Raw genomic sequence first — 23,741 nt, forward strand, 5'->3', positions numbered from 1 at the left:
ATGTCGTCAGCCACGGGTCTACATCTTGCATTACGTATATTCCCGTACAGGGGAGAGATTTTAATTGAAAGTATCTTGCCCGATGTCGGCGGATAAACACGATATCAGAATTATATATTATTACCTTCAGCTCCTGACGGGCGTTGATATATATCAACGGGGACAAGTGAAAATGTGTGCCCCGACCGTGACTCGAATCCGGGATCTCCAGCTTACATGGCAGACGCTATATCCATCTGAGGCACCGAGGGCACAGAGAATAGTGCGATTGTAGGGACTATCTCGCGCACGCCTCCCGCGAGACCCACATTCTCACTGTTTATGTCCACACACTACATTAGTAGTGTCCCTATCCAATAAGTATCCATGTAAGTAAATACGATACTGGCGTACCTGGGTTGTTCAGAAATACGATGCAGCGTTCCCTCGGACACCCATGTACGCAGGGTAAAAACTATAGAGGAAGGCAGGGATTGGAGTATATCCAACGAATAATTCATGACGTTGGATGGAAGTGCTGCTCTGAAATCAAGAGTTTGGTACAGGAGAGGAATTCCTCGAGTGTCATATTAATCCAGTCAGAAGTTGATGCAAAAAGAAGTGTAAATACCACACAATTATTGGTCGTTAGCCTTCGGTTTGTGGCTACTGGTGCTTCATACACAAGTTTGACGTACCTGTTTAAAGGACACTTCTCAGCGATAGTGTGGCATTTCAGCCCACGTCTCATCAAATTTTATCGTACAGAATTTGAAGGCTCACGCTGCTGTAAGTTAGCGAGCAGGCAAGATCAGTAGAATTCTCCACCTCACGAACGACGGGTGATCAGAGAGCATGAAAACGGAGCCGAGTCATGCTACAGCACCCACAGAAAGCTGCAGTTCACCTGTCAGCATTGGTGCCAAGTGCGTAATTTTGATTATTTATACACTACTGGCCATTAAAATTGCTACACCACGAAGATGACGTGCCACAGACGCGAAATCTAACCGACAGGAAGAAGATGATGTGATATACAAATGAATAGCTTTTCAGAGCATTCACACAAGGTTGGCGCCGGTGGCGACACCTACAACGTGCTTACATAAAGAAAGTTTCCTACCGATTTCTCATTCACAAACAGCAGTTGACCGGCGTTGCCTGATGAAACGTTGTTGTGACGCCTCGTGTAAGGAGGAGAAGTGCGTACCATCACTTTTCCGACTTTCATAAAGGTCGAATTGTAGCCTATCGTGATTGCGGTTTATCGTATCGCGACATTGCTGCTCGCGTTGGTCGAGATCCAATGCCTGTTAGCAGAATATGGAATCTGTGGGTTCAGGAGGGTAATACGGAACGCCGTGCTGGGTCCCAACATCTCGTATCACTAGCAGTCGAGATAACTCGCATCTTATCCGCATGGCTGTAACAGATCGTGAACCCACGTCTCGATCCCTGAGTCAACAGATGGGGACGTTTGCAAGTCAACAACCATCTGCACGAACAGTTCGACGACGTTTGCAGCAGCGTGGAGCATCAGCTCGGAGACCTTGGCTGCGATTACCCTTGACGCTGCATCACAGACAGGAGCGCCTGCGATGGTGTACTCAATGACGAACCTGGATGCACGAATGGCAAAACGTAATTTTTTTCAGATGAATCCAGGTTCTGTTTACAGCATCATGATGGTCGCATCCGTGTTTGGTCACATCACGGTGAACGCACATTGGAAGCGTGTATTCGTCATCGCCATACTGGCGTATCACCCGTCGTGATGGTATGGTGTGTCATTGATTACACATCTCGGTCACCTCTTGTTCGTATTGACGGCACTTTGAACAGAGGATGTTACATTTCAGATGTGTTACGACCCGTGGCTCTACCCTTCATTCGATCCCTGCGAAATCTACATTTCAGCAGGATAATGCACGACCGCATGTTGCAGGTCCTGTACGGGCCTTTCTGGATACAGAAAATGTTCGACAGCTGCCCTGGCCAGCACTCTTACCTACTGAAAACGTCTGGTCAATGGTGGCCGAGCATCTGGCTCGTCACAATACGCCAGTCACTACTCTTGATGAACTGTGGTATCGTGTTGAAGCTGCATGGGCAGTTGAACCTGCACACGCCATCCAAGCTCCGTTTGACTCAATGCCCAGGCGTATCAAGGCAGTTATTACGGCCAGAGGTGGTTGTTCTGGGTACTGATTTCTCATGCGTGAAAATGTAATCACATGTCAGTTCTAGTATAATATATTTGTCCAATGAATACCCGTTTATCATCTGCATTTCTTCTTGGTGTAGCAATTTTAAAGGCCATTAGTGTATTTACTGTTTAAACGTCTGTGTCAAAAATAGTTCAAATGGCTCTGAGCACTATGCGACTTAACTTCTGAGGTCATCAGTCGCTTAGAACTTAGAACTAATTAAACCTAACTAACCTAAGGACATCACACACATCCATGCCCGAGGCAGGATTCGAACCTGCGACCGTAGTGGTCGCTCGGCTCCAGACTGTAGCGCCTAGAACCGCACGGCCACACCAGCCGGCCAAAACGTCTGTGTCGAATTGCAACTATGTTGATGACGTTATACACACCGACGGCTTTCTATTTATGATTTGAACAACTGCAATTTCACACTCCATGCTTAGTTAAAGGTTTTATTTTATATTATTTATCACTCGCGGGCAGAAACGACCAGTCATGAGCGCGCGCCGAGCGGGTAGTAGCGAAGTAGTCAGGTTAGCTCATACCGCAGTTTAGAGCAAACTTTCAAGCAGTTCACTTTCAGACAGTTTAGGACTAACTTTCGTCAGTCTAGAGCTACCTTTCATACCAGCAACATGTTCGTGATACGAGTGGGTATTATGTGTTATTGAAATTAAGCTGAAGCTCAAACCAGCCGTTTCGTTATTTAACGTAAAAAAAGAACTGTTAATTAACATTGCGTCGGGAACATTCAGATGCGGTTTCTACAGGGCAGTCAGAAAACATCTGAAATGCTTGTAGAGGTGTTGCAGGGCACCTGTACTGAGACATAAATGTTAACAAAAAAAATCGGTTGCGCCGTTGCAGAGTTATTTAGCCAATCAGGTCGTCGCGCGCGCAAATTCCAGTTTCAGCTAACCAGGCAAAGCAGTCGGGCAATACCTCCCGTGGCAGGCCACTTGAACGTAAGCGCGCGTCGCCCCGGTTGGCTAATTTCAATGCTAAATAAATCGAAAACGCCGCAACGTATCTAATTTTTTTCTCTTAAAATTTACGTCTCCGTACAACCTGCCCCTCAACGTCACTAAAAGCATTTACTGACCATCCTGTATGTGTCAACAAGCTCGTGTTATGAGCGTTTCCATTGGGGACAAAGTGACAGCTATAAAAGACACGAGGTGACCATGCCTCGTCGAAGTCACTCTGGGATCTTGGAGAAATGTTGGTATATGTTCTCGCGAAGTGCTCAACGAAGCTCTCCTCATGCAGTAATTCGCAAAAACAACTTGCTCTGTTAACATTTCCGACGCAATAACTTGTCACAGCAGGAACTATATGTATTAGTTAAATGATTAGGGAGGAGCAGGAACCGCTGCAGTATGACTCTTGCTAACAGACTTTGCAGCGCCTTGGTAGAAACACTCAACGAATAAAATTATTATGTTTATGTTTCACTGTTGCCACCAGTACAACTGAGAGATCTGTGAATTTCGTAAATGCGATACACCTACGACCAGTCTTATGGGACATGTTAAGAAACGTAAACGAAGACAGTAGTAAAACAGGGACAGGTGCCAAATTACTACCCATGAATGTGAAACGCGTCATGAAGCTTACAAGACAGAAATACGATCCACTGTTGCAGGTCTTCTACAACCACTGTGGCAGCGAGAACGTCCTTTTCACATTGCTGTCTTTTTTTTTATTAATTTCCTCTGCTGAGCAACATAAACACACCCGCAATCCGGAGAAGAGATAATACAGGAGGACCTGCACTTACCCATACAGGAATGCATACCAAGTCTACGACAAAAGAGACCGTTCAAGACACACACCGTTACGGCAAGCAGAACAGCTAGATGCCAGTTACATCGAGGTAAGACGCCTGTGGAATCATAACTGTCAACTCACTGAAAATCCTAAAGAACGTGAATGGTTCCGAAAGTATATCTGTGATACTGCTGGCACAGAACTCGACAGAAAACTCTTAGTCAACAGAGCTCACACTGGCCATGGTGCCGGCCGCGGTGGTCTAGCGGTTCTAGGCGCTCAGTCCGGAACCGCGGGACTGCTACGGTCGCAGGTTTGAATCCTGCCTCGGGCATGGATGTGTGTGATGTCCTTAGGTTCGTTAGGTTTACGTAGTTCTAAGTTCTAGGGGACTGATGACCACAGATGTTAAGTCCCATAGTGCTTAGAGCCATTTGATCTGGCCATGGTCGATGCGCAGACTCACTTTACAAATGGGGTGCCACAATCTCTGGTTTGTGACCGTGTGGTTCCGAACCAGACAATCAAGCATATTAGAGATGAATGCCCCTTGCCTTCCTTGGAGCGACTTCATGAAAACTGACGATGCAGCTGTTATATGGATTGGCAACTTAGATATTGACATTTAGTTAGTTTTATGTGTAGTTTGTCTTTCTGTATTCTTGTCATATACATATACTAATGTTATATACTCGTGTTTTTACACCGCGAGGAGCCATACGAGTAAATAAAATAAATAATTTATATATTCCGTAACTACGGCCATAGACATACGTATCAAATTTATTTGCCTACTTCTACATGTTTGAAGACAACAAACAAATCGAGTGCCCCTACGTACGCCCGCCAACTTTTGGAACTGATGCGAAATAATATTGTTTCACCCTTCGAATTACGTGACTTGGCACTTTAGCGCTGTCGGTATGAGCAAGAAGAACCAAGACAGAATGAGAGAGAGGGATTTGCAGATTCCATACACAACACCGGCGACATCACGGCCATACCTCTGCAACTACTTGCAGCAGCCTGCACTATCTGCGGTATCACCGGGGTATAACAGTACTGCCGTGTGATGGAGCTACCATGCTGCAATTATGACGGCGACACTACTGCGGCCACACATTGCTGTAAACTATGGTCCGTGTAAATGCATCTTTAATGATCGGACAATTTCTAGGAATACTGGGCCCAGATTTCACACTTTTTTTTTTTATGGTCGCAAGTTTCATTGAGCTCAGTCTTCGTATTCACTTTCCTGTAAGCGTTTTCTGTAAACGATCTACTAATCAAAGTTTCCGGAATCGGCATTGTTTTAACAATAAGAACTGATAAATTTGTGAAGTATTAGTAATGTTAAATCTTAGCAGAGTCATCCCATTGTGGTTACTAAATACTTAGCCCTCTATGGAGATAATTATGAAGCAACAGAGAAAAAAATTTTAAATGCTGTATTTGTCTGAAGGGTGACAAACATACTCTGGTAAAAAGTACATGAGGTCATGTTTATATATTTTGTAGCCTTACACTTTTGTTACGTTATGAATTTGAGGATAAAGATAAATTAAATTTTGAGTTGTGAATAATGACATTTATACTTTCCTGACGTACGAAAACATTTAAGAATATGAAACTTTTTGTGGAATTACAGAGAACATTTCCTTTTCTCCTCGTTGGACAAATTAACATTACACGTCAGCAGATAACTGATGGACTTCCTTTGCAGTTTGGCATCTTGCATCTACTTCTCTTCGCAGGTACAAGTGGCCAACATCCAACAGTGTCAAGACGAACACCCTTGCGGGGAAATGGCTCTGATGCATACCTTATCTACTTCTTTGCATATTCTGTATGTGTACTTGAAGGTCTTTCCCTCATTCTCCCACTTATACCCTTGCTCGTTTTGCACAGGGCCTCTGCTACTTCAGCTTTGAACTGACAAAGTGACCTCTGCTTATTTTTGGGTACACCGAGAGAGTCACTGTCCCTCCCGCGCAATAGTCGTGGATTTACTACCATCATATCAAGGAAGTGAAAAAACAGCCGATGGTAGTACTTCTTCGATGTGATGTAGATTTTGAACAATGCAATTAGTAAATCAAAGAGATCGGTTTCTCCCGTAAACACGTTATAGAGAAAAATAATTGATGGACAGTCAGCTTCAAGCCTTTCTTTGGCCTTCTTATACCATCGGCTCACATTACTCGGTGGTATCACGAGAAGAGGAACTCATGCAACAGTCATCACACACTCCATCAACTTCACGAGCGGCAACACTCCTTCCCATAAAATACTGGAGGAAAAAAAAAAAACAGTTTGCTTGCCTAAGTTGACAAATGTATAATGTATAAAAAATGCGCTCAGAAACTCTAGGAATAAAGTTCGCCACAATCCTTTTGTTTTATCTGTAGATAACCCTCTAAATTACCTCCATCACGCAATATTTATTTGAAGTTGATAACTTACATTTCGCAAGATCCATAATAACAAACATCAACAGCTGAAACACACGTGTTCAAGCCACACGGAACTCCCAAAATGCAACTGTTCAAGTGGTTGAAGAACGTAGCTTTCCATACTTTTAGTCTGAAGCGCTGTAAGTTCAAATGGTTCTGAGCACTACGGGACTTAATATCTTAGGTCATCAGTCTCATAGAACTTAGAACTATTTAAACCTAACTAACCTAAGGACATCACACATATCCATGCCCGAGGCAGGATTCGAACCTGCGACCGTAGCAGTCGCGCGGTTCCAGACTGAAGCGCCTAGAACCGCTCGGCCAGAAACGCTATAAGTCTTCTACGCAAGGCGATTGGGGGAAAATGCTTCCCGCTACGGAGAGCCAGTGATGTATTACACGGTAGGAAATACTGCAACCAGCCACAAGTTTTTTGAAACAATTTCATTGTTCCATTACTAGTTTCGCTCCTGAGCCCATCATCAGATAGTAGGATTGATTTCTTGGCAAGTTTTACATTTTTGTCCTAAAATACGAGTATAACGAAGTTTTTGTATAGTTTACAGAAGGTTTTACATATGCTTCCTAAAGTATAAGAAAGCTTTTGTGATTACATAGTTTTATACTCATACATGCTCTACACATTGTAGTTCTAATGGAATGTTGTCTACTCCCGGGGCCTTGTTTCGACGTAGGTCTTTCAGTGCTCTGTCAAATTCTTCACGCAGTATCATATCTCCCATTTCATCTTCACCTATGTCGTATTCCATTGCCATAATATTGCACTCAACTACATCGCCCTTATATAGACCCTCTACATATTCCTTCCACCTTTCTGCTTTCCCTTCTTTGGTTAGAATTGGTTTTCCGTCTGAGCTCTTGATATTCATACAAGTGGTTCTCTTTTCTCCAAAGGTCTCTTCAATTTTCTTGTAGGCGGTATCTATCTTACTGCTTGTGATATATGCCTCTACATTTTTCCTCCAGCCATCCCTGCTTAGCCATTTTGCACTTCCTGTCGATCTCATTTTTGAGACGTTTATATTCCTTTTTGCCTGCTTCATTTACTGCATTTTTATATTTTCTCCTTTCATCAATTCAATTCAATATCTCTTCTGTTACCCAAGGATTTCTACTAGCCCTCGTCTTTCTACCTACTCGATCCTCTGCTGCCTTCACTGTTTCATCTCCCAAAGCTACCCATTCTTCTTCTACTGTATTTCTTTTTCCTGATGCTGTCAATCGTTCCCTAATGGTCTCTCTGAAACTCTCTACAACCTCTGGTTCTTTCTGTTTATCCAGGTGCCATCTCCTTAAATTCCCACCTTATTGCAGTTTCTTCAGTTTTAACCAATAGATTGTGGGCAGAGTCCACATCTGCCCTTGGAAATGTCTTACAATTTAAAACCTAGTTCCTAAATCTCTGTCTTACCATTACATAATTTATCTGAAAGCTTCCAGTGTCTTAAGTTCTGTGCCACGTATACAAACCTCTTTCGCGATTCTTAAACCAAGTGTTAGCTGTGATTAAGTTATGCTCTGTGCAAATTCTACCAGGAGGCTTCCTCTTTCATTCCTTACCCCCTTTCCATATTCACCTATTGCTTTTCCTTCTCTTCCTTTTCCTACTATCGAATTCCAGCCCCCCATGACTTAAATTTTCGTCTCCCTTCACTATCTGAATAATTTCTTTTATGCAATCATTCATTTTTTTCAATCTCTTCGTCATCTGCGGAGATAGCTGGCACTTAAACTTGTACTACTGTGGTAGGCGTGGGCTTCGTGTCTATCTTGGCTACAATAATGCGTTCACTATGTTGTTTGTAGTAGCTGACCGGTGCTCCTATTTTTTTGTTCATTATTAAACCTTTTGCATTTATAATCTTCTATTCACCAGACCGGAAGTCTTGTTCCTCCTGCCACCGAACTTCTATAATTCCAACTATATCTAACTTCAAACTATCCATTCCCCTTTTTAAATTTTCCAGCCTACCTGCCCGATTAAGGGACATAATTTGAAATTATAGAAATAACAAATAATTGACATAGAGGAAGTTCTTCATTTGCCAATACCAGCCTCTTTAAAAACTAAATAATTAAATGAGTAGCTGCAAAAAATTATCTGTACTATAAAGAAATAACTCGAGAAGTGTGCCATTTATCTACACATATCACGTTCTTTGGCATAGCAAATCTGCAACCGATGTAAAAAAGATGTATACGCCATCTTGTATTTAGTTTAGTTCGGTGATCAGTAAGGACTGTGAAAGAAAATCAAACTCCTGTCTTAGAGCTTTCCAGGAAGTAAGTACAATATGCTCTGCATATATAAGTGCAAAACTATGTAGTCACTAAAACTCTGTTATATTTTACGACAAGTGTAAAACTTCCAAAGACGTCAATGCTGACGATGGGCTCACACCCCGAAACTGTTGTTGTTGTTGTTGTGGTCTTCAGTCCTGAGACTGGTTTGATGCAGCTCTCCATGCTACTCTATCCTGTGCAAGCTTCTTCATCTCCCAGTACCTACTGCAACCTACATCCTTCTGAATCTGCTTAGTGTATTCATCTCTTGGTCTCCCTCTACGATTTTTACCCTCCACGCTGCCCTCCAATGCTAAATTTGTGATCCCTTGATGCCTCAAAACATGTCCTACCAACCGATCCCTTCTTTTAGTCAAGTTGTGCCACAAACTTCTCTTCTCCCCAATCCTATTCAATACCTCCTCATTAGTTACGTGATCTACCCACCTTATCTTCAGCATTCTTCTGTAGCACCACATTTCGAAAGCTTCTATTCTCTTCTTGTCCAAACTAGTTATCGTCCATGTCTCACTTCCATACATGGCTACACTCCATACAAATACTTTCAGAAACGACTTCCTGACACCTAAATCTATACTCGATGTTAACAAATTTCTCTTCTTGAGAAACGCTTTCCTTGCCATTGCCAGTCTACATTTTATATCCTCTCTACTTCGACCATCATCGGTTATTTTACTCCCTAAATAGCAAAACTCCTTTACTACTTTAAGTGTCTCATTTCCTAATCTAATTCCCTCAGCATCACCCGACTTAATTTGACTACATTCCATTATCCTCGTTTTGCTTTTGTTGATGTTCATCTTATATCCTCCTTTCAAGACATTGTCCATTCCGTTCAACTGCTCTTCCAAGTCCTTTGCTGTCTCTGACAGAATTACAATGTCATCGGCGAACCTCAAAGTTTTTACTTCTTCTCCATGAATTTTAATACCTACTCCGAACTTTTCTTTTGTTTCCTTTACTGCTTGCTCAATATACAGATTGAATAACATCGGGGAGAGGCTACAACCCTGTCTCACTCCTTTCCCAACCACTGCTTCCCTTTCATGCCCCTCGACTCTTATAACTGCCATCTGGTTTCTGTACAAATTGTAAATAGCCTTTCGCTCCCTGTATTTTACCCCTGCCACCTTCAGAATTTGCGTATTCCAGTCAACATTGTCAAAAGCTTTCTCTAAGTCTACAAATGCTAGAAACGTAGGTTTGCCTTTCCTTAATCTAGTTTCTAAGATAAGTCGTAGGTTCAGTATTGCCTCACGTGTTCCAACATTTCTACGGAATCCAAACTGATCTTCCCCGAGGTCGGCTTCTACTAGTTTTTCCATTCGTCTGTAAAGAATTCGCTTTAGTATTTTGCAGCTGTGACTTATTAAACTGATAGTTCGGTAATTTTCACATCTGTCAACACCTGCTTTCTTTGGGATTGGAATTATTATATTCTTCTTGAAGTCTGAGGGTATTTCACCTGTCTCATACATCGTGCTCACTAGATGGTAGAGTTTTGTCATGACTGGCTCTCCCGAGGCCATCAGTAGTTCTAGTGGAATGTTGTCTACTCCCGGGGCCTTGTTTCGACTCAGGTCTTTCAGTGCTCTGTCAAACTCTTCACGCAGTATCTTATCTCCCATTTCGTCTTCATCTACATCCTCTTCCATTTCCATAATATTGTCCTCGAGTACATCTCCCTTGTATAGACCCTCTATATACTCCTTCCACCTTTCTGCCTTCCCTTCTTTGCTTAGAACTGGGTTTCCATCTGAGCTCTTGATATTCATACAAGTGGTTCTCTTCTCTCCAAAGGTCTCTTTAATTTTCCTGTAGGCAGTATCTATCTTACCCCTAGTGAGACAAGCCTCTACATCCTTACATTTGTCCTCTAGCCATCCCTGCTTAGCCATTTTGCACTTCCTGTCGATTTCATTTTTGAGACGTTTGTATTCCTTTTTGCCTGCTTCATTTACTGCATTTTTATATTTTCTCCTTTCATCAATTAAATTCAATATTTCTTCTGTTACCCAAGGATTTCTATTAGCCCTCGTCTTTTTACCTACTTGATCCTCTGCTGCCTTCACCACTTCATCCCTCAGAGCTACCCATTCTTCTTCTACTGTATTTCTTTCCCCCATTCCTGTCAATTGTCCCCTTATGCTCTCCCTGAAACTCTCTACAACCTCTGGTTCTTTCAGTTTATCCAAGTCCCATCTCCTTAAATTCCCACCTTTTTGCAGTTTCTTCAGTTTCAATCTGCAGTTCATAACCAATAGATTGTGGTCAGAATCCACATCTGCCCCAGGAAATGTCTTACAATTTAAAACCTGGTTCCTAAATCTCTGTCTTACCATTATATAATCTATCTGAAACCTGTCAGTATCTCCTGGCTTCTTCCATGTATACAGCCTCCTTTCATGATTCTTGAACCAAGTGTTAGCTATGATTAAGTTATGCTCTGTGCAAAATTCTACAAGGCGGCTTCCTCTTTCATTCCTTCCCCCCAATCCATATTCACCTACTATGTTTCCTTCTCTCCCTTTTCCTACTGACGAATTCCAGTCACCCATGACTATTAAATTTTCGTCTCCCTTCACTACCTGAATAATTTCTTTTATCTCGTCATACATTTCATCTATTTCTTCATCATCTGCAGAGCTAGTTGGCATATAAACTTGTACTACTGTAGTAGGCATGGGCTTTGTGTCTATCTTGGCCACAATAATGCGTTCACTATGCTGTTTGTAGTAGCTAACCCGCACTCCTATTTTTTTATTCATTATTAAACCTACTCCCGCATTACCCCTATTTGATTTTGTATTTATAACCCTGTAATCACCTGACCAAAAGTCTTGTTCCTCCTGCCACCGAACTTCACTAATTCCCACTATATCTAACTTTAACCTATCCATTTCCCTTTTCAAATTTTCTAACCTACCTGCCCGATTAAGTGATCTGACATTCCACGCTCCGATCCGTAGAACGCCAGTTTTCTTTCTCCTGATAACGACGTCCTCTTGAGTAGTCCCCGCCCGGAGATCCGAATGGGGGACTATTTTACCTCCGGAATATTTTACCCAAGAGGACGCCATCATCATTTAATCATACAGTAGAGCTGCATGTCCTCGGGAAAATTACGGCTGTAGTTTCCCCTTGCTTTCAGCCGTTCGCAGTACCAGCACAGCAAGGCCGTTTTGGTTAATGTTACAAGGCCAGATCAGTCAATCATCCAGACTGTTGCCCCTGCAACTACTGAAAAGGCTGCTGCCCCTCTTCAGGAACCACATGTTTGTCTGGCCTCTCAACAGATACCCCTCCGTTGTGGTTGCACCTACGGTACGGCCATCTGTATCGCTGAGGCACGCAAGCCTCCCCACCAACGGCAAGGTCCATGGTTCATGGGGGGACCCCGAAACTAGTAACGGTAAATTAAATCACTTTAATAAGCTTGTGGCTCGTTGCGGTATTTCCTACAGTGTAATGTACGAAAACAGCTGCGGTGTTCTGCAACCAAAATGGATAAAATAATGCCAGTAATATACAGAGTGATTTTTCCCACCGCATACAAATTCTAGAGATCGATCGATGAGAGGATATGGAACAAGTAAGGTCTAATGAACTTATGTCCGGAAAGGCATGGTTTCGATGCTAGAGATCATTTATTCAATCACACATTGTTACAAGGACTGCGGTCTAATACGCGCTGTTTCATATAGCCACAGATACAATATGCTGAAAATGGTTTACATTTGCCTCAACGCACGCGTGTAAGCGCTGTAGCAAGTTCTGATGTTCTGTCTCACACGTTCACATCGGCCAGGCTGCATCCGAACAATGCCAAAGGCAGCATGGATACGCTGCTCTAGTGTCTCCACATCTGGAATGGGCTCTGCATACACGATACTTTTGGGATGGCGCCACAACCATAAATCGCACGGGTTGAGATCCGGTGAACGATTAGGCCATAGAACTGCACCCCCTCGACCGATCCATCGACCAGGGAAGACACGATTGAGATGTGTCCGGACGTTAACGGCGAAGTGGTCTGGAGCACCATCCGGTAGCAGCCACATAACCCTTCGAATCATCAGTGGCACTCATCCAGCAGGAGAGGAAAAGTCACCTGCAAGAAACGCCGGTAATTGCGGCCTGTTGGGCGACGTGGAAGGAAGACTGGTCCCAAAATATGGTCGTCATTTATCCCGGCCAACTCATTCTGGCTGCACCGATGCTGATGATTCGCTGTCACCATACCATGGATGGTCTGCATACAGATGACTATTATGAAAGTTGAAGATACCACTCCGCGTAAAGGTGGCCCCATATCCGAACTGCATGAATGACAAATCCCGGAATCGTGGTTGCTTGGTGAAGAAAAAAACTTTGTGTTCTGCCTCACGGCACGTCTTGTCATGGGGGAAGCCTCTTCAGAGAGGTCCACCACATGAGCATCTAGGGAAGTGAATCCAGTGGTGGTTTCCCGTTGCCTTCCACTGATGATGATGAAATGATAATGAGGACAACACAACACCCAGTCCCTAAGCGGAGAAAATCTCCGACCCAGCCGGGAATCGAACCCGGGCCCCTTGGTGTGACAGAACGCCGCGCTGACCACTTTTTGTTGATCTCATTTTGTTCTGTATTGTTCGTTGGATATATTCGTGGCGGACGTCCGACGACACCCGTTCACTTGGTCGATCCGTTCACTCAGTGTTTTTATTACAGAGGATAGCTAAACCCTCTGACCGAACACGCTGAGCTACCGTGCCGGCGATCACTCAACTATCGGGCTGGTGACGAAAGCAGTGACAAAACTACTCCCTATGTGGAAAGTCTGTCGCTAGCAAGCCCTGCACAAGCTGTAAGTGATAAGGGTAGTAACAGTTGTCATGGATAATGGTCCACACGGTCGTGAGGCTTACCCAGTACGGGCGGGCCAACTGCGTGTTACTGACACGGTGGTCGCCTTCCATAGTGTTAATCACATTTTCTTCCACGTCTAGTGTCCGAACATTTTGGGCACGTCCTTCACGATTTCCTCCTTCCTGAAACGACTCTGTCTCAGACAATGGGCGAAACACTATTGCAATCATTGATTGCTGTGGTTGTTGTCGACGGAGATAGGTCTCCTTTCTACAACCTTGCTGCCAGCTGCCAGTTGACATTTGCCTTTCTGTAGGCAAACACAATGTCGGTAAGCTCTCGTTCTGAATGCGGAACCATTGTGTTCAACGCTGTATCACATCCACTACAAGGTGAGTCAGCATGAGAACTGAATCGGACACAACATTACCAACTACTTCGGCAGGAGAGGGAACTAGGGCATGATGTGTGAGGACCAGTACCACCCTCTAGGAGGAAACCATGCGTACTGTAACTGTGGCTGCATGGTACAGCGCTTATTAGAACGCAGTTTCTGTAACACTGTGATTGAGTAAATGGTCTCTGGCATGGAAACCATGCATTTCCGGACGTAAGTTCATTAGACCTTTTTTCGTCCCGTACCCTCTCAAGGCCCCGGGAGTATACAACATTCCATTGGAACTACTGACAGCCTTGGGAGAGCCAGTCCTGACAAAACTCTACCATCTAGTGAGCAAGATGTATGAGGCGGGCGAAATACCCTCAGACTTGAAGAAGAATATAATAATTACAATCCCAAAGAAAGCAGGTGTTGACAGATGTGAAAATCACCGAACTATCAGTTTAATAAGCCACGGCTGCAAAATACTAACACGAATTTTATACAGACGAATGGAAAAACTGGTAGAAGCAGACCTCGGGAAAGATCAGTTCGGGTCCGTAGAAATGTTGGAACACATGAGGCAATGCTGACTCTACGACTTATCTTAGAAAATAGATTAAGGAAAGGCAAACCTACGTTTCTAACATTTGTAGACTTAGGGGAAGCTTTTGACAATGTTGACTGGAATTCTCTCTATCAAATTCTGAAGGTGGCAGGGGTAAAATACAGGGAACGAAAGGCTATTTACAATTCGTACAGAAACCATATGGCAGTTATAAGAGTCGAGGGACACGAAAGGGAAGCAGTGGTTGGGAAGGGAGTGAGACGGGGTTGTAGCCTATCCCCGATGTTATTCAACCCGTATATTGAGCAAAGCAGTAAAGGAAGCAAAAGAAAAATTCGGAGTCGGAATTAAAATCCATGGAGAAGAAATAAAACCTTTGAGGTTCGCCCACGACATTGTAATTCTGTCAGAGACAGCAAAGGGCCTGGAAGAGCAGCTGAACGGAATGGACAGCGTCTTGAAAGGAGGATGTAAGATAAACATCAACAAAAGCAAAACGAGGATAATAAGAATGTCGTGTGACGAGGGCCTCCCGTCGGGTAGACCGCTCGCGTGGCACAAGTCTTTCGATTTGACGCCACTTCGGCGACTTGCGCGTCGATGGGGATGAAATGATGGTGATTAGGACAACACAACACCCAGTCCCTGAGTGAAGAAAATCTCCGACCCAGCCGGGAATCGAACCCGGGTCCTTAGGATTGACAGGATGTCGCGCTGACCACTTTTTTTTCCTACCAACTTTTTTTTGCAAGTGCGCTACCATCTTTTTTTATTTTTTTATTTTTTTTGTTTTTAATTTATTCTATTTTATTTTATTAATTCCAGTGTCAGGCTTACCACCTTTGCTGACATACATTTTGTTGTACTACCGCATAAATTGTGTCTACAATGTTCATATGTTGACAAATAGTGGCTAATTAGAAAATTAATTAATTAAGGAAATGAAGAAAACTGAAAATGCCCAAATGAAAGGCAGGAAGACATTGCGGATAGTACAGATACAAAAGAAACATGCTCCTGTAGCAACGAAATTAAATTTGTGTCGGGGGCGACACCTGCTCACGACCCGACGTTCGATAGAGCAAGAGAGCCATCTATCGACTCGTTCTCCAGACGTTGCTGTAAGACTGGGTCGTCTTCTCGAAATTAACTAAGGGTCCGTAAGTGTTGTCGATGTCTATCTCGGCTTCTTCGTCTATCTCATCTCTCACCCGTCACACCCCATCTGGCCGGCGGGTCGGTAAATGTAAGTCGCAAGTAATTAGCGAAGTCTTGCCCATATCTCTTATGCTGTTGCAACTTCGTGTGTCCGTCCAGGAGAAAATGTCAAAAATCAATTTTGTCCTTTTCCGATTCGTTATACACGTAGCCCACCACCATTCCCCGTACCCATGCCACTGCATTGGTTTTTTGGACCGGAAAATAAGATTCTTGGTGGAAAAAAAGTGTGTCTGACGAAATTGTGTGAGGGGCGGAGTGTAACAGGAACGCCAATATCTGTTGTGCCAAGTGCCACACTGGAGCCGTCCCACTACATGCTAAACGATGTTCATCAGTGTCCACTGTTGCGCAGCCTAAACATAGTGGAGTGTCTGCCAAATGAATAGCGTGCCGCCGTTGATTTGTTGCGAACTTCCTATTTACCACCACATACCATGTTGAGCGTACCGACGTTGGGAGGTAAACGTTCCGTATAACGCGCCATATCTGTCGCCAGTTCTTGTCTGGGTACTTCTTTTCCAGGGTATTCCTGGGGCACCGGCGCAGTAAGAGTTGGTATACATCTCGCGTCGGCGGTAGTCGTGTTGTTGGGAAGGAATATCTGACATAGCTAAGCTCCAAAAAAAAAAAAGACTTGAAATGTGACAGCTTCGGTGAAATATGGCCCACATTGACTGGGGGCAGCATTGAAGTGGGCGCTAGGACATCGGCCAACGCACCCGAGATATTGCGAAATTGACCGCGCCACTGTCGGAAAATCGTACTGACGAATAACGCCCGTGCCTTTTCATATACGTTCACTAGACCAAGTCCACCCTCTCCAGGTGGTAACGTAAGCGTTGTGTATTGGATCTTAAACAGGTGTCCCACACTCACGTAGTTTCCGAAAGTTGCTTGTATCCGTGATGCCATTGTGCACGTTAAAGGCAAGACATGGGCTACGTGAGTGAGTCTTGGTGCTAGGTATACGTTAACATAGGTCGCCCTCTGATCATATCCAACGTTCTCAATTTCTGTAACAGCACCATTGTCCGCATCAGCTTCAATATGCGTCGGTAGTTATCCGCTGCTGTCCGCTGCACATCCGTGTGGAATGTAACACCTAGACATTTTATGGTCTTAACTAACATGAGCGGGACTTCCTCCCCCGGTTGTAATCCTCGACCGACATTCATGCAGCGTGATTTCTGTAGATTAAGCACGCTTCCTGCCGCCATCCCGTATCGCTGTATCCATGCCAACGCCGTACGTACTTCGTCGCCTGTCCTAGCCACCAGCATCACATCGTCAGCATAAGCGCGGCAATGAAGGGTCAGTTGTGGCAACGGCACTCCCTCCAACCGCCTTCGGAAACCATATAGACAGGGTTCCAAAGCCATTGCATACAAAAATATCGAAAGGGGACAACCTTGACGAACTGATCTTGAAATAACAATGTAGTCAGTGCCCCGTCCATTCACCGAGACCTTTGATCGCACGCCGTGTAACAGTCGCATGATCACTAGAATGAAGGCCTGTGGGATGCCCAATCTGCCCATCACCGCATGCAAAAAGGTGTGATCCACTTTGTCGAACGCATGATCGAAGTCAATAGCGACGAGTGCTCCACGCATTCGGCATGCCGTTGCTAATGCGATGATATCTCGGTAGTCACCGAGCGCCGTATGTACGTTACTCTTACCGCCGAGGCAAGTTTGATCTATGAGGAGTCTATCAGAAATCGAAGACCGTAGGCGAGCCCCAAGGATGCGCGCGAAAACCTTATAGTCGCAGTTCAAGAGAGTGAGTGGTCTATAATCTCCTGGCCTTCTGCCACCACGTGGTTTGGGTATTGGGATGATGATACCCTCCGTGAATTCCGCAGGTATCTCAGTCTGTGGTAACAGGAGATCGTTGTACATCTGAATCCAGGTCCGTCCCATGCGGTATGCAAAGGTGCAGTAAAATTCAATTGGGAAGCCGTCCTGTCCTTGGTCCTCTATTTGGCATTTCCGAGATGACATCATGTAGTGTCTCGTGGTTCACTTGTACAGGACCATATAACTGGCGGAAGTAGTCAGTAAACACATATCACGCTGGTTCACAACTTTCTGGCCAGTTTCAGAGATTAGTTCCCTGATCAATGTCCTGCGTCGTCGTTGGCGTTCACGTACTACGTGGTGCATGGAAGGGGTTTCGGCAGTAACTGTGTCCGCCAATCTCGCCCGGACCATTATACCTTCCATTCTTTGCCTCGTCAGCTGTAATAACTTGGCTTTTATCGTACGCATGGTCGTGTGCCTTTCTGGCGATGGCTGTTGGGTCATCAGCTCCCTCAGGGCTGTAAAATAAAAATCAGCCGTCGTGCGGTTCCACTGCGATTTGTCCTGCCCGTATCGTATCAACGTTCTCCGTAACGTTGGTTTTGCGCATTTGCTCCACCACTGGAGAGCCGAGGTGTATGCTCGTTGGCGGCGAACGCAGGTCTCCCAGGCCGCCTCTATCGACCGGCGACATGCAGTGTCACGTAAAAGTGCCCAATTCATTTTCCAGGGACCCTTACTCCGCCATATCTTCTGACGCGTTAGTGAAATCGTACAGACGTACGCCATATGATCCGTAAAAGCCGCTGGCCAGATTTCGGCATCCAGTATCGCCGTCCGTAGAGCTCGTGTCACATACACTATATCAAGTCTACTCGCCGAGTGTCCCGTTACAAACGTGTAACCCGGTCTGTCGCCATGCTGCAGTTCCCAGGTATCCAGAAGCGCCATTTCGGTAATCAACGCACGCAGTTCCATGCATGGCACATAATGAGGTACTTGGTCCTTTTTGTCGACGACACAATTAAAGTCGCCGCCCACTATATAGTTATCATAGTGTCCAGCGAACAACGGTGCTATCTCTTCGGTGTAAAAGGTCGCCCTTTCTCTTCGTTTTGTGGAGCCAGATGACGCGTATAAATTGATGAAACGAACGCCGTCGACAGTGATCGCTATGCCACGTGCCGAAGGGAGTGACATGACGTCTTCCAGTCCTATTCCTTCCCTGGTGAGAATCCCCACACCGCATCCACTTTCATCGTGCACTGAATAATGTGCCTCGTAGCCGTAGAACTCTGGCGGCGATGTGAAACGCACTTCTTGTAGGAGTACAATATCCACGTCCGCAACACGCAACATATCTTTCAGCATTTGAATTTTAAGCGGTGTCCGAATGCCATTAACGTTTATCGTTGCAATGCGGTACGCCTGGCGTGTGTTCATCAGTTGTAGGGCGGTGTCATTAAGCGTCTATCTGCACCCCCGGCGCTCCTCACCACACTAAGTTGTTCAACATTTCCCGACCCCTCCCGGCCTCTGGCCAGGACTATCCTCAATCGTCGCGTTCGTATTTTCATTCTGTTCCTGTTGATCCATTTCTTGCGCCCAGTCCCCCAGCATATTTCCGGAACTGGTCGAAGTATGGGAGGCAACGTTGTCACTGCTCTGATGTTGGACAATTGTCATCTCCACTTCTGCCTTCCGGCCACCAGAAGGAGAATTCAAGTTATCGTCGCTGTGTAATTCCTGCACCGTCATCTCGGTATCTGTTGAATCCACTGGTCTCAGGTCGATACTGTCGTTGTCGTCCACTGTCCCCTCGGGACTATGGCAATCGTCAGCAGAAGTCAGTCGACGTTTCTTTCTTCTCTTCGGCGAACGCTGTTTCCGTTGCCTTGCTTCCGCATCGGCTGTTTGGATTGCGTATCCTCCGTCTTGGGCCTGGCCTATCACGCTCTCGGTGGAAGCACTGGCAGCCACCACGGATGAGCCGGGAGCGGCCGTCAGCTGCATCTCTTGTGTGGTGTCCTGTGTCTGCTGTGGTGGAACCGGTGGTCGGAGTTCCAGTCCGTTGGTGTCCATGTTCTCTATAGGGGGCAGCTGCTGGTACCCATTGGAAATCTCCCTCACGTCGCCTCTCAGGGCTTCCACAAAGGTCAACGGTAAGACAGTCATCTGTTGTGGTGCCCGAACGTCATCCCGTGGGGTTTGGACTAAACGTCGCTGGAGGCATTCCGAGCGGACGTGACCTTATTTCCCGCACCCCGAGCAAGTGCGAGGTTGCCCATCATAGATAATAATCGCTCGACAACCTCCTATGTACAAATAAGAGGGGAGGTGCTTTCGCAGTTCTATCCGTATTTGTCTCACCCCATTTAAAACGGGGTACGTGGTAAAACTCGTCCATTTTTCGGCCACATGGGATAGAACTGTACCGTATGGTCGAAAGGCGTCGGTAACAAGTTCAGACGGGACCTCAAACGGAAGTTCGAAGACTCTATAGTGCGGATCCCCATTCCCGCGTGATCGACCGTAACCGCACCAACATTCCCGTCGGCATGACAGAAACGATACCCGTTCGGTGATCGTTGTAGAAGTCTTTCGCAAGCAGCCTCGTCAACAAGCTTGATATAGACGACGCTTGAAACGATCGATAAATTGATTCCCACGATTTCCTCTGGATCGATTTTTACCTCTTCTCTTAAGAAACGTTCGATCTCGTGTGCCTTTGGTCGTGTATAGTCGGTCGCAAAACTGAGCTTCAAGGTCGTATTTCTGTACGAGTGTGCCATCTCGTTCTAGACTCACAACACCGCACACGCGAAGCTGCTCCGGCGTAAACAAACAGGCGCTCGTACCACAGCGCGGCCGGCAGGCAACACGGTCCGCACTGTGTCACTGCCGAAGGCAGACTGACCACTCAGCTACTGGGGGCGGACAACGGGAACAATGTAATGTAGTCGAATTAAATCGGGTGATGCTGCGGGAATTAGATTAGGAAACGAGACGCTTAAAGTAGTAAAGGAGATTTGCTGTTTGGGGAGCAAAATAATTGATGATGGTCGAAGTAGAGAGGATATAAAATGTAGATTGGCAATTACAAGGAAAGCGTTTCTGAAGAAGAGAAATTTGTTAACATCGAGTATAGATTTAAGTGTCAGGAAGACGTTTCTGAAAGTATTTGTATGGGGTGTAGCCCTGTATGGAAGTGAAACGTGGACGATAAATAGTTTAGACAAGAAGAGAATATAAGCTTTCGAAATGTGGTGCTACAGAAGAACGCTGAAGATTAGATAGGTAGATCACATAACTAATGAGGAGGTATTGAATATAATTGGGGAGAAGAGCAGTTTGTGGCACAACTTGACTAGAAGAAGGGATCGGTTGGTAGGACATGTTCTGAGGCATCAAGGGATCACCAATGTAGTACTGGAGGGCAGCGTGGAGGGTAAAAATCGTAGAGGGAGACCAAGAGATGAATACACTAAGCAGATTCAGAAGGATGTAGGCTGCAGTAGGTACTGGGAGATGAAGAGGCTTGCACAGGATAGAGTAGTATGGAGAGCTGCGTCAAATTAGTCTCTGGACTGAAGACCACAACAACACCCCCTCATCCATCAATCTCTGGAGTTTGTACGCGGTGGAAAAGATCACTCTGTATTGCAAGCGCAACAAAGTTGGCGAGCCAGTCCCCCTGTGGAGAACCTCGCGCTGACTTATTTTCATCGCTGCGGGCGATGCACAGAAGGTGATGTCTGCTAACAAGAACGGCGTGGGCAGCGCCTGCGCCGGTGACTGCAGCGAGGAGGCCTTCCCGACGGGTTCGGCGGACCGGTCTGTCTGCGGCACGCGGTGGGCCGCGACAAGCCGCTTACGTAAGCCCCGGCGCTGCGCGGCGTAAACAAGCGTGGGCGGCCGCCGCCTCACAACTCCTGACGGGCTTCCAGCCGGGCCCCGCCTAGCCAGACCCCCGCACCGGCTTATGCACTCCGACCCCCTCTGCGTGCTGCAGATGTGTGCCTTGCTCCCGTGCAGTTCCTGACGCATCTCTATTCTCTCGGCCAGTGTTCAGCCAACTCCGCCCTAGTGCTGTACGGAAAGTCAGAGGAATGACGCATTACTGGGAACGTCGTAATGAGCGATTGGCTAGATTACACGTCACCTTGCAGTCGAACACTAACATGCAAAGTTCCTAAGTGGACACCCTGCAAATCATCAACCGATGAAATCGTGGACAAGTGAAAGAGATCATCATTATGATAATGGTAGAACCATAATCAGAAGTCGCTGATGATGCTGGCAAATCAGACACGGCCAACCGATTCGGCTCAAATTTGGCAGGTCGCTTGTGTACAGCCTAAAACGAAGGACACTAAGATATTTTGGGTCAACACCCCTGTAATTTTGAGAAAATCGCCCCTAAAAGTTATGACGAGTGTAACGTCCCCTTAGAAAAATTATACATGACTGTGCTTAAACTGACACACAATATTTTTTAGCGCAACGCAATCTGACTTTCAATAATCCCTACAAGAGAATGGCCCTGACTAAATTAACCTATACGTTTCACAAATCACTTACCTCACAAAAATCTTCGTTACTCGAACTACTGCAATACAGCGAGCGCCACTACTGCCAGCAAAATAAAAGATTCAAACTACTGAAGGCACCAACTACTGATAGGCATAGTTAGCAAAAGAAAGATTTTGATAGAGAACAAACAATGTATTTACCTTAATAGTGTACAAAAGTCGTAATGTATATATCAGTCCATGATATCCAATATTACAAATTTACTCTTTCTGATGGACACACGTCCAGATCGTCCGCTCTCAAAATTCCGCCATCTCTCTCCCCACATCCACCACTGCTGGCGCCTCACCTCCAACTGCGCAACGCTATGCGCTGTTAACATCCAGCTGCCCAACACTACAATGGCAGACAACAATGCAAACTAGCCACAGACTGCACACAGCACAGGCGTTACCAAAAAGAAAACATAAACAGCCTACTTACACGAGGAATCGACTCAAAATTGAATGAATCGATAGATAATTGTAAATAGAGCATTTTTCATCATCAGGTATGGGGCCTCCAAACGCAAACTTTTCCAGAAATCGAGGAAAGAAACTTTTACAACTGTCGCTTCTGTACACACATGGTAAACGTTTTTCGCCGACAGTGCCGTTAGCACAGCGGCCAAGGTAATTGGCTGGGAATCGAAAACCCGGGTTGGAATCTCGAAGAAACCTAGCGGAAGTTATTCTTTTCGTTAGTATTTTTCCATATCTCAATTGATAGGGATAGAAGGCTTAATAACGTAAGTAAGTCAATAAGGAATGATAATAAGGTAGGCAAACTAATTTCCCAAACGCCGTGAGTTAGTAATTAAACTTTTAAGTCTTGTCACATGAAAACAACTGCGAGTAAGAGTGCTGCGAATTCCTCACGAGGGATCACAGATAACCAACCGCGCGACGCTTGTTTACAGCGTGGCACAGGACAGAATGCACGCGGGGAGAGTTATGTTGTCCCAGTTGCCACTTGTCATATCATAGTTGTGCACCTGGAAGAGTGAAGGTGTGCAGCACCAGCCTATAGAAGTCAATCGGAAAGAATTGTTTTCCGTCACTACGCTGCCGCGAACCTCGCGGATACATGTAGTGATTTTTCCGTCGTTAATGAGCCGAATGAAATACTTTTTGTGAATGAAAACAGTGTTCTTCAGTAAGTAACATATGACGAGTACTGTATGTAGTTTGTAGTAATTAGCTCGTATGTTTATGCCGTAGTTACTAGTTATTGTTTGTTGCGTCATATCTTTCAGGTGTATGGCCGGCCGAAGTGGCCGTGCGGTTAAAGGTGCTGCAGTCTGGAACCGCAAGACCGCTACGGTCGCAGGTTCGAATCCTGCCTCGGGCATGGATGTTTGTGATGTCCTTAGGTTAGTTAGGTTTAACTAGTTCTAAGTTCTAGGGGACTAATGACCTCACCGAGCGAGGTGGCGCAGTGGTTAGGCACTGGACTCGCATTCGGGAGGACGACGGTTCAATCCCGCGTCCGGCCATCCTGATTTAGGTTTTCCGTGATTTCCCTAAATCACTCCAGGCAAATGCCGGGATGGTTCCTCTGAAAGGGCACGGCCGACTTCCTTCCCAATCCTTCCCTAATCCGATGAGA

This window comes from Schistocerca nitens, chromosome 1 (genome assembly GCF_023898315.1).
Source record: "Schistocerca nitens isolate TAMUIC-IGC-003100 chromosome 1, iqSchNite1.1, whole genome shotgun sequence".
Classification (NCBI taxonomy): domain Eukaryota; kingdom Metazoa; phylum Arthropoda; class Insecta; order Orthoptera; family Acrididae; genus Schistocerca; species Schistocerca nitens.